Source organism: Dermacentor variabilis, chromosome 7 (assembly GCF_050947875.1).
Source record: "Dermacentor variabilis isolate Ectoservices chromosome 7, ASM5094787v1, whole genome shotgun sequence".
NCBI lineage: Eukaryota > Metazoa > Arthropoda > Arachnida > Ixodida > Ixodidae > Dermacentor > Dermacentor variabilis.
In genome coordinates, this window is record NC_134574.1 from 75,682,195 (window position 1) to 75,695,088 (window position 12,894).

General features: G+C 43.5%; 1 protein-coding gene across 1 annotated transcript in view; it reads right to left on the minus strand.

The window, feature by feature from the left end:
* The window catches only part of LOC142586851 (uncharacterized), a 119,978-nt gene extending 107,313 nt beyond the window's left edge, over window positions 1–12,665 (minus strand). The window contains exon 1 of the mRNA XM_075697721.1: window positions 12,514–12,665. The gene's annotated coding sequence lies outside the window, so the exon portion shown is untranslated. The remainder of the gene's footprint in view (window positions 1–12,513) is intronic.
* Between the last annotated feature and the right edge of the window lie 229 nt (window positions 12,666–12,894).

Below are 12,894 nucleotides of genomic sequence, written 5' to 3' on the forward strand. Positions count from 1 at the left end.
AAAAGTTCGGTGTTTCTTGACCCGATTTTCCAGAAAGCTTTCCATATATAAGCTCAGTTCGGAATGAAAAAAAAAAGAATTTACCTATAGAAACCATCCGTGTACTTATACGGCTGCTAACACGTTCTTTAAAAAAAAATTATTTTCGGTATTTTTTAATTGCCGCCCGTCGCGGCAGCTTCACGTGCATGCTCGCGCGAGAAAACGCCGCTGGAACGCTGCGAAGCATAGACGGAAAAGCGCGCAGTAATAAATTTTGGTGACTGGACTTCGAGCGTAGCTTCCACAGCGATGCACCTGAGGTATCAAATGGAGTGTAGGCTTGCCTAGTGACATTCGGCGTTCGGTTCAGTTATCGTGTTTACCACACGGCGGTGCTAAAACTGCCTAATATATTTATGTCAACACTAGCATGGAGCACGCATACCGATCCTTGATCGAGCCACACTCGCAAAGTCGTCGAACCATAGTATGAATATTGCACATATAATACCTCTGGTCATCTCTGGATGTGTATGATAAGCAACTTCCATGACTGTACCTCACAGCACTGCATGTGCGCGCTTTGAAACGCGGCACTTATGTTCGCGATCGTGTATCAACGCTGAAAAAACCACGGGACTTTAGACAAGCAGCGGCAAGGTGCTTGACATCGCGGAATTGCACCCGTGTAAATCTAATGAGAAGTTAGTGCTTCGGCATTCTTCCAGCAGCATGTTCCCAGTGACACTTTAGCGCATTTTTTCTCCCGTCATTGCAACGTGCAGCTACATGAAAAAAAAAAGAAACATACGTACCAGCTAAGATTTCCAGCGCGCGAGAAGGTGCACGCATCGCTCTCGCTGTTGGCACACTCAATATCGTCGTTGACTCTGTTGCCGCCATCGTTTTCCGTATCGGCTGTAGGTTCAAACATGTACGGGGACAATACAAGCTGTCGGAGACAGCGAGAACGTTCCATCTTGCAACTCAGCTATGAAGCCAGAACAGCAGAACCGCGTGCTACCAGAGAGAAAGGAATGTTGCTACGCTCTGAAACCACTGAAACGGAGACATGCGGCGGCGCCGACCGGCGACTACCGCCAACGACGTCACAGCGGCCCCGACCAATCACGGGAAACAGCGGCGTTCGCGCGATGCCCTGAGGCGCTGGTGCGCGTTTTCTTGGAAAAACAGCCGCTTGCGTTTGTTTCCGCCCTTTTTGAACCAGATATTCGTGTTCAGGGGACTCAAAACTGTAGAATGCCGCAGAGAACTCATTTTTTTTCGAAAAGTGTTTCAGCTTCCCTTTAAGGCTTCTGCCTTAATTTCTTCATTTATTCGATGCAAGGTCTCTGGAGCGCCAGTGCTCTTTCCCGTCAGTCCGCGTTTTTTTTTTCTCGCATTCACTTGAATCCTTACAGCTCAGTGTCGCGAATTCGCGACATGCAGAATAATTGTTGACTCCCTAATAACGCACATAAATTGCGGGTTAGTATCAGTGTTTGTGCGTTCTTCATGGACGGCCTTACGGACGGCTTTCCGTCGTTTTGTAATGACACACGATATGAGAATGAGAACAATCTTGAAATATAGCGCAACGGGACGGCCATATATGAGAATGGCTGTGAAATAAAATTGGTTTTTATTTTCGTGCTGGCTGTACATTTCTTGTTACCAGTATAAACCCTCCACAACGTGAATTTATCTACGGAATGGGTGGCTTTTCATTATGTCGCGAATTGGCTACAACGGACAACCACGCCTTTTTTGTACTCCCACAGTAAAGTGGGAATACGCCTTGTCGTGAGTAAACAAATAGAACAGGAGCCCGATTTAGCGGCGTTAGCGACATGAGGTGAGCAGGGAGGTCTTAACACATGCTGCTGTCACAATATTGGTTCTTTTGATCTTCCATTTCATGAGGTCTGCTTCAATGGACTATTCAGGATGTGGCTGTTGTGACACTTTCGTGCTTTGTTTCTTTCTTTCAGATTGACTCACGGCTTGGCGAAGGGGTTCAGGTATATAATAGTTGGCATACTTGCTTTATATAATAGATGTACATGCTTCTTGTATCAAGTCTATTGAGAACATTTATTCCACCTGAAGGTGACTGTGATGACAGGGGTCACACTAGCAAAGATGACGAGTAGTATGCGATAATATTTCATTACACGTCTCCATTTATTGACATGACCAGCGAGGACGAAGCGAGAACTTGAGTTGCTCTGAACACGTGCCTCTTAGCAATTTAGATGTAATGAACGAGTTTATCTTGGACTGTGAAACGTACTAGGATCCTGTGGCAAGGATCTACCTGAGAGTGAGAGGGAGGAATGCCCTGGTAACTATTTCAGGATTTCCAAATTGAGCAGCATGCTGTATCAGAGGAAAACTGCACTGCTCCAAAGCAGAGCGGCAGACTACCATCGTCCACGAACACATTTCTAGTGGCGAAGAGCAGGGCAGTCTCATCAAGCCAGTTCCAACTTTTGGTGTCAGGGTGAGCATGTGGGGTACTGAGTCGCCACTTCTCAAAAACATGCGACAGAGGTGCAAACAACATAACCGTCAGATGGTTTCTTTGTGTTTCAGTTACAATGTCTCTCCCTGCCTTAAGAAACACGAGAACTGCGTCTTTAAAGCTCACCAGCACTTGAGCCGAGCAAGGCCAATCTGTAACTTTTTGAAGATAAAAAGCGTTTCACAAGACAAGAAGCAGGCAATATTCCAGCACGTGACCGACTGAATGAGTTTTCATAATTGGCCAAAGATGTACCACATGCCCAGCGTCACGAATTCGTGGCATAACACTTTTGGGAAAAGCAGCTGTGAAATTATCTTTTCCAGTGTTCATATTCTTATTACATTTATTTAAAAGCCTACAAAAGCCTACAACCATTTACCTTTAAACTTCGTTGAGTGCGCATAGACAAATATATTATAATTGTTCGTAGAAAGCATAACGATGCTCAACGAATCATCATAGAGAGGTCCCGCAATGCCCCCCTCTTTTATACTTGACAAACGTATTCTCAAGCGATCCTCCCTCGACCCTACCCTTCATGATATAGAACACTAGGGTTTATTGGCACCCCCTTTCAAACAGGCGGGTGACAAATATCCTTCTTGATTTAATCAGCTATACTGTGCAAGTTTTTCATTCTATTATTCTTGTATGCATCCCAATAATCTTTTCCCAGCGCAGCTCTTAGGCGTCCGTTATTGCGTTGAGCGTCGGCGTGCCTCGGCGGCGCCGTTAGTTTTAGTAACTGAGCTAACGAGCACAGGCGAAGCATGGAAGGGAACGTGGAGCGCAGCGGCAAATGAAAGAAGAGCGAACGAGGAGGAAAGTGGAGGAGGAGCGAAGGCGAAACGGTTTTCGCATGCACTTAGTTCTCAGCGGCTATTGCGCCCCCCCCCCCTTCGTGGGTACAATGTTGCGTGGGCGACGTCATCTGCGCTTCCACAGAAAGGGCCAGGTGGCGTCAGGTAGGGAGGGCCACGAATGTTCGCGGCGTCAGTTGCTGCGGTCAGTCCACGGTACCAGCGTGTGTGATGTGTATCACTGCTCCTGCAAGGGGCGATGGAGAGGGGCTGCGAGTAAGGCCCGATCTGACGGTCCCTTGGGTGTTGTCGCCGCTGTCACTGGTGGCGGGATTTCCCCTCGACGAAGGACCGGTCTCGTGGTTGGTGGAACCAAAGCGTGTGAATAAAGAAGCGTAGTGCCGCGCAAAACGGACTGTGCGGAGCCGATGGCTACGACATGGCGCCAGGGAAACGCGCGTCGTCTGTATAGAAACAAAGCGCACAACTATCGGCGTTATCTTCCCAATATAAACGATGTAACTATATAATCATCTGCATTGACATTTTGTGTAACTCTGAAATTACCGTCATTGGCCAGTGCGAGCTTATCCTATCCCAATCACCATTGCCTTTCTAGAGGAGGTTCACCATGGTGTTCCTCCATCTAAACGGAATGTTTTTCATTTTAATGATTTGCTCTGTGGCAGAGGTCAGCAACGCTTTGCTCTTTGGACCGACGTTTTTAACGGCATTAGAAATTCCATCGGGTCATGATGCCATGCTTTTAGGCACATCTTCTGCGGCTTCGGTATATTTCCCGCTGCTCCAGCAACAGTTTTCTACGCTGAATTTTGATGTCAACGTTCTTTGTTGCTGCTGGATCTGTCTGATTGAAAACTACGCTTTCTTTCGTACGGAACTTATCCCTAATAACGTCTGTCACTCACCGCATCGCCTCCTTCAAAGATGTTATCATCCTCCTCTCTTATCCCTTCAACTAGCAAGATAAGAAAGACTTGGTGTAGTATAATTGCATTGCTTCATGTCTTCTTTATATAGCTGAAATATTAACACTTTCTCATAAATTAAGCGGGATATAGTAGGTCAAAATTATTGTTGACCAGCTCGTTGAAGGTCAATCTGTGGTCAAAAACTGGTGTTTGGTAATTGCTTTGGCAAGGTCATTTCGCGTTCTTGAGACGCATCTCTTTCGGGCAAAAAAATAACAGCTTACTTAAACAAAGAAAAAAAAACGCATTGGCGAAAATAGACAGTTTTAGAATAGCGTTTGTCGCCTTACGTACGTTAAACCTAATCACCTTTGCGGGACGTTACGCCGCGCGCCTTTTCAAGACTTTTCGTTTACCGTACGGGAACGCAAACGTAAGGAAAATGTTATAAGGAAGGGCGCCGTCTGGTGCCTTGTGCCAAGCGACGAGAATCCATTACTAACCGTCCTTTTACCATGCGGACGCATCTCATCAGGCCTACGGCCGCCAGAATCGCCGAACGATCTCAGAAATTGGACATGCAATGCGTTCATAACTAACATTTCAGGTGAGTTTAGAGAAAGCGAAAACCCATTTCGATAGTTACTGGCGATGAACGAGAGGAAGAGCGCAGCTATCACAAGAATTCACGCTGAAGCGGGAGCCATGGGTGCCGCCATATTCGACAACGTTATTTCTTAGCGTACGTACACTTTCGAATGTTAAACTTGCCAAATAACGTACGTTATCATAGCGCACGTAAATAGCAGAAATCCAATAACGTTCAGAGCATACGCTGTGATGACCACGCTATTTATTTACGTCCGTAACGCATTTACGTTTGGTTGCAAACGCTAAACTAAGTGTGTATAATATGACAACCGCGTGCGCTAAGAAGAGAATGACAAACTCCTCTAGTTCTTTTCGTCAAAATATCTGCTGCAGCTCAAGATTGACATTTTTGTGAATCCCACTGTTGAGCAGATACATAAATAAACGTAAATAGAGAGGCGCAGACTAATACATAGATTTGTCTTGTTTTTGTAGATGTGTTTGTTAAGCCAGCAATATTGTTGAGTGCCTGTTAAAGGGCAGTTTGCGAAAATTTGGTTGCAGCTCCGAGAACTCCTACATGGTTTCAGAATCTTTTTGATGTACCTTTGTATCTTTTGCCAGTGTTAGGCATCCAATGTTCACTTCTGAATTGAATTTCTTTTCTTTTTTGCAGGGGCTCACTCGCCTCCCTTTTCTTTTCTTGATCGGTATTCATTCCATCTGAGAAGCACCTCTTATTCGTGTAAGCCCAACTTTCTGGCTTCCAGATGGCCGCGTGATGCCTTCTTACGTTTATCTATAGCTTGCTTTGTTATCTTGCGGTTGTTAACTGGTTGCGGCTGTCCAACAATCTTTGCCGTGTCTGTCTTATCTCCTGCTTAATAAAGTCTACCAATTCTTTATGTGGCGTGACTGCCTCAATTTTCTTCTCCTTTTATGCGAGCTCTGTTATTTGCTTTTCATTCATTTTTAGACATTATGGTGCTATTGGTTCATGTCTTGCGTTAGTATCTCTCTCAATTTTTAAAGTCATACATTTATGATCGCTACTCATGCTATTTTTTCAATGTCATTCTATCATCATTTCGCCTAGTCGTCCGTAGACTCTTTCTGACACGAAGGCGTAGTCAATACATGACTGCCTGTTTCCGCATTGCCACGCTACCTGTCTATGACACTTATACTGTCGGTTAACTACTACAAGGTTACGATCATCGCACAGATTCCAGCACTATCGAGCCGTTGTAATCCGTAAAACCGTCTAAATGCTCCCTGTACCATTCATATCCCCTACTAAAACAACTTACCCCAATTTTTTGAACTCAATGATGTCGCTTCTAAGCCAACCAATCAATTAGTCATCTTTATCTCTGCTATCACTACCGTTCCATAGGTAAGCAACTGAAAGCCACGTATGTGCCGCTAATCTAGAAATGCTCCTTACATGTCTCTTTTACACTTTGCCACTTCATACTTCGGCTAATTAGCATGCTGCCGCCTGCGCGTTTCCTTGACCCAGTCAATCTGTTGCACCACTCCCAGTGGGCAACACATCAACAGCAGCTTCAGCATGCTGCCTAAACGCTCCTTCTTGCTTGCACAGCTCCCGGATTTCTTCGCTGGTCATGCAGTTCGTCTCCGTGGCATGGAGCGCCCTGCACCCATTGGACACGTGCTGATTATCGGCAATTCTTCATGGTTCAGCCGTATCGACCAGGCGTGTGATCGCCGTGCATTTCCTGCGCACGTTCTTCCTTCTCTGGTGATTCTGAGTCATCCCGTGAGTGCTCCTAGCGTGGCAACTCCGACAGGTGACGCAATCAAATCGGTGACGTCAAGCTTCATCAGTATAAAAGCTCCGTCGTTGCAGAGCCCCGGCAGTAGGCAATGTAGCAGCAACAGCTTCAGCAGCTTCAGCACGTTACCTAATGTTTCTTCTTGCTTGCATAGATACGTTAATTGGATAATTGGTACTGTATCCGATCTGACAATCGACTCCTGCGGCTGCTGTGTTGCTCACACAATTATTTGCTTAGTGGACTCATTCGCAATTTTTCTTATGCAGTCGAATACCTTAGTCGTCTTGCGCTAAGGGGTAGCTTAGAGCCTAACCCCGGCCTCTGCTGGTCGGTGTCTAAAACTGGCAAACCTGACGAATCCCAAGAAAGCGTTGTTAACGCCATTGAGACGTCGGCGGAGCTGGCAGTGTCTAGTTTTGATCACACTTCTATTGTGACGGTTCTTTCTGAGTTAGTTGCTTGTCGGAAAAATATTTCACAAGATATAATACACGTTTCGATGCCTTAGAATTACGTGTGGCTGTTCTCGAAACCTCATGTTCAAAGGTACTGTCTGATCAAAACTCTGATCAGCTTCGTTCTGAGGCGGTTTGCCTAAAGCGCACTGTTGCCGAACTAACTGCCAAATATGACGATCTTGAAAACCGCTCACGAAGAAATAACATAATCCTTAATGGCATACCAGAATATACCAACGAGTCTCGTGGCACACTGCACTTCAATGTTGCGAACGTTTTCAATAGCCTTTCTCTAGACTGTACGCGTATTGAACGCTTCCATAGGCTAGGCAGAATGCGCCCTGGGCGTTCTCGCCCCATCATTTTAAAATTCCTTGATTTCAGCGATAAGCTAGTGATGTTCAAAACGCTTATAAGCTGAGAAATTCCAGCATGAAAATTCCCGAAGGCTTTTCCTCCAGAGTGCGCGCAGTACGTGAAAAGCTCGGGGACACTTCGGTTGAGCAGTGGTATAACGGCTCGGTTATTAAAATGGTTCGATTATTTATTTATCCATAACGCTTGTTAAAGCTAGGACGGTGCCTCAGGTAGTTCATTAATACCTTCTGCTTTTCATTCTAGCAAAAGATTTCTAAACCTATCATCATCACTATGTTGACAATGTCATCACTCAGCCACAGATCTTCAGCTTTAGAATGTTCATGCCAGAAGCATACCTCACAAATTTCCACAGTTTCTTTCGCCAATTTCTCCATGTTCTCCTCATGGCATATGAGCCACAGAAACATGGCTCCATGAAGATATTCAAGACTCAAAATTCGCGCCTACGGGTTACAGTGCTGTCCGGTATGACCGTCAGAATAACAAAGGCGGTCGCGTTGCTTTCCTTTTACGTTCAGATTTTAAGCGTAAGATTCTACCAGCTCCTCCCGATGTAGAATCGTTTTGGAGCAAGTTACTATTGCATAAGCAGAATTTAACAATTTGTGGTTTTTTATTGGCCCCCTGTTGGCCCTTGTGGCTTGTTCGATAATATTTCGCCTTTTATACATGACCATCTCCTCGACAGTTCTAACCTAATGGTTCTTGGTTAGGTTCTAAACGTTCCCGGCATTCACTGGCTTTTCCTTACATACTCTGGCACTAGTGCCTCTTCTTGTAGAGACAAATTTTAATTTTCTTTGTCCCGTACCATGATACAATTACTAGATAACAGTTCACGGCAGAATTACATACTTGACTTAAAGTTTATTAGTGACAGTCTTGCTCATTTATGTTTTAGGTATGATATCCTGGAAGGATTCTGGGATCCTAACACAATTCTTGTACACCTTAACTGTCCTATACAACGTGAATGCTTTAGCTATTCCACATTTCATGATTTTAACAGCGCTGACGATACGTCTATCACTGATACTTTGGCAGATAACCTTGACCATTTTTTGTCGCTCAATATTAACATCATGTTGACAGTCTTTATTATTGTTTTGAGTCGTTAGTGAAATCATGCATCAATAATTACGTTCTAATAAAAACAAAAAAATAAATAATAAACTACCTTGGGTTAACCGGGACATTTTACACCGGTCACGCCGTGTAGCAAGACTACGTAAATCAAAGCATTCTAATCCTGCACTCGCGTTACTTTTGAAAAAGCGAAGCAGCAACTTCGTCATCGTACTATAAATGCTAAAGATTTCTATTTTTGAGTGCAACTCCTCACACTACTTAAATCATCGTAGGCACCGGACAGCAATTTTACCTAGTCCAACGTGCAGTACTTCTTTGAAGATTAACGACGTCATTACTAACGGCCCACTACGTAATCATGAATGATTTTAACTCGTACTTCCAATTTGTTTTCACCCTCAATAACCATGTAGTGCCAAAGTTTAGTTATGATGCACGAAATAATAAATAGGGTGTTTTCGTAATACGTTCTGATGGTGTCTTAAGCCTAATCTTCAGTCTCGACACTAAAAAGTGTGCCGGTTCAGACGGTATCCCAAATTCTTTCCTTGTAAGATACTCCTTATGAACAGCTCAGTACCTTACTCTAATCATCCAGAAATCCTTAGACTGTGGTGAAGTACCAACGAAATGAAAAACAGCCAAAGGCGTGCCTTTGCACAACTCAGGTGATAAACAACCTCTCTCTAACTACACGCCAATATCTCTCACACCCCAGCCATGCAAGATGTTAGGGCAGATTATTCACAAACATATAATCGAATTTCTTATCTCTAATAGTGTTCCAACATCTGCGCAGCATGATTTCCGTCGTGGTATCACTGTAACACAATTAGTCCATTTTGTTCATGGTATCGCTTCTAACCTTGACATCAAACCTTCAATCAAGTCGATGCCATGTTTCTTGACTTATGTAAAGCATTTGCCTCTGTAATTCATTCTGATCTACTGGTAAAACTAAACGCCATTTTCAATAATCCTTGTCTTGTTTCTTGGATAGCTAGTTTTCTGTGTTATCGCTCACAATTTGTTTTTTTTTAACTTAGCCGAATCAACTCTGTCGATGTTATGTCAGGTGTTCCTCAGGAATCTGTATCAGGCCCTTTTATTATTTGTAATACACGTCAACAATTTGCCTCGCAGCGCCTTAACAAAAATCAGACTGTATGCGGATAACTGCGTATCATACGAATCTATTCATACCACTGATGGCCACCACCGTCTTGCCCAATCCCTTATGTCTTTTTGGCTTGGCGCAAAACGTGGCAAATTACCATGAACTCCAGTAAAACAGTCGTGATATCATTTGAACATAGACAGAGCCCCCTCTCGTTCGATTATGCTCTGGATGGCATCCAAGTTAAAATACTGTCTCAATACAAATACTTAGGTCAGTCTAACAGATCATTCTAACAGACCATCTTTCTTGGTTTAAACATATTGAATATATAAACGGGAAAGACATAAAAAATCAGGTTATTTGCGCGGCTCTAGCTAAGACCCCCCAAGATACTAAACTACTATTATATAAAACGCTAATTTCTTCTATTCTCGGATATTCATCTGTCGTTTCCTTCTCCTACAAACAATGGCAAATAAGCTCCCTCAATAACGTTCAACGAAAATCTATCCATTTTGTTTGCCAAAATCACAGCCACAGTTCCTCACCAACACATGCTCAATAACCTTTAAAAATTTAGCCAATACGTTCGCCTTATCACATTGAAGCTTTAAAACGTTGTATATGCAATTAATAACTCCACCTCTGGTCTTTCTGATTGTGACTATATAACATTTATTAACGCAAGTTGTACCCGTAGCTGCCACGTCTTGAAAATAACACCTATTTACGCCCATACTAACACGCTCACGTACACTTTTTTTTCACGTAAAATAAATATACATATTGAATTCTCTACCTGGTAACATTCCTTCACTATCACTAAAATATTTCGTAGCTACCACTGATAAGCACGTCCCTAACATGTAAAACGCTTCTGTTTGCTCATTCATCTGTATATATATATATATATATATATATATATATATTTCACGCGTAACGTATAGTAGTGTACAATTCACCCACTCTTGCTATAGCCCTATATTGGGCTGCAGTATAAGTAAATAAATCAATAAATAGTATGATATCAGAAATAAAAGAAATTGTTAATAGATGGTGGTTGCTCCACCTCTGGTAGGTGCGTTTCACTGAAGGCATACACGCTAATGGCTTCGTCATTCAGCTACGTTTTAATTTCTAGCCATATTTTGTGCTTATGACCACTCAGGATGTTTACGTAACAAATGTTACCGTCTCTGTACTTATCATTTGTGCATCTTTGCTTACGTGTTTGCGGTCTAATTCTGCTCCCTGCTGGTGTGTCGCTAGATTCAATACTTAATATTCCTTCCTGATTGTCTGGGACCCGCCTAAAAAAGCTACTGGCCTAGCCGGGAATCGAGGTCCAACCGGTGTTTCTATATCATCGTTAAAATGTATTCTCACGCACAAAAACGTCTTTGCAGCCTGCTCGGCATATCTCCCGGTTGACGTCAATGACCGTAAAATTCATTGCCTTAGCTAGCGTCCAAATTTGCTTGTTTACTGCAAGCACTGCCTTTTCAATAGCATGCCCTTGCCTTTCAAACTCTGGCACCATGCACACTGCGATTAGCACTTCAATTGAAACATTCCGCAGATCGGTAACCCCTTTGGCTCTTTGCTTAGCGATCCCTATCCCCCATCCTTGCAATACGTTATACACTCCGCCAATTATCACCACTAGGTGTCTCTCCTCAATTGTATCCTACCCATGTCCCTTGGCTTTTGCTATGACTTCCCTAATCCACTTTGTCGGAGCGCTAAGCTGGACTCCTCCGCCTGCACCGACCACGATCAGCTGTTCTACTTTATGCATGTTTGAATCCCCGACAAAAACAACTCGATGCCTTCACTCCTCCTTGCCGCCGAAACAGCGCAAAAGGCTGCTGCGTCCTCCCTTTCTGTCTTATCGTCACCCCCGCTTTGTCTTCTTCCTCCGTCGGCAAGTCAGTAGTAGCCTCTTCGGGAACATCACTGACCTTCATATAACTCTTCCAAATTATACAGTAGAAACGGTACTTTCCCGCCGAAGCTGCGCCTATTTCCAGCACGTGGTCGTTCAGGGCACTGTGTGATCATGTGACTAATTTCTGGTTATGCGCACAGCTGCTCAATTACGGAACCGCTGTTTCACTTTCATTTTTTAAAAGAACGTCATATTCCTTTTCTGAGAATTTTCAAACACCAATCTGTTTGTGGAGTTTCAAGCCGCTTCATCAGTCGCCGGAACGAATCACATTGAAAATCGTGATGACATTAAATGAATTTTACATTTTGACAGTGAAGCAAACTTTTCTCTTTCTTGTCTTGTGAGAGTAAGTCAAAACAACACAATTGTTATTCCAAGAAAACAACAGCTTTTGCAGCACCAGCGCGTCAGTTGGTCTTAATAAGGATGTTCTGACAAATATTGACGAACACTATTGTCAGACCCAACTGTGTCCTTGTCAATGACAAGCACATACCCACAGAGCACAGTACTTGCGATTATATTTCGTTCCCATCATTTCTATCACCATTGCCGGCGCTGGAGTTTTTTATGAGATTAAGCGCTGCAAATTCAAGGGTAAATTAGAGGGTAGGTGCACTAAAGTAAAGGTATGTTGTGAAAATTATGAATTTACATTTTGATGTGGCAATAACTAAGATGAATTTATGCATGCTTGCAGAAATTTCAGAATTTAGTTGAGACAAACTGAACCTAAGTGTTCATGAAGCATAGATATAGGACGCAGTCCCACATACTTTGTCATCAACAGTACGTAACATCTCAATGCACTCGTGTCCGAATCACTTTGGCAAATGGTACAGAAATTCGAGGTCTCAATTTGTACAAAACTGCAACTCACTCTGTGTCCACCAGCCACATACGCGCACAAAAGAATCCCTCTGATACTGGCCCAAATCAATCTGCTCGGTGAGTCTCCTGATGGCTTAGCATTAACGGGTATCAGGCGTTACTTAGGTTGGGGCGCGGGAATAAAAATCCACCCTTATCAAATCGGTGCCTTCTGAGATACATGTATACATATACATATATATATTCCAGCTCGCATAGCACACACCGTAAAAAAAATTAAAACTTCGTTGTCAACTCGAACCCAATCTGACAGTTCCAAATATCATGTTTTAATTGTCTACGCTTGCCTGTTGTCGTGCATTGTTCGTGCACTTTTCATAGCGTGGCTGCAGCACGCTAACCCGCTCCTCTTTTTTTTAGAGAATGTTCT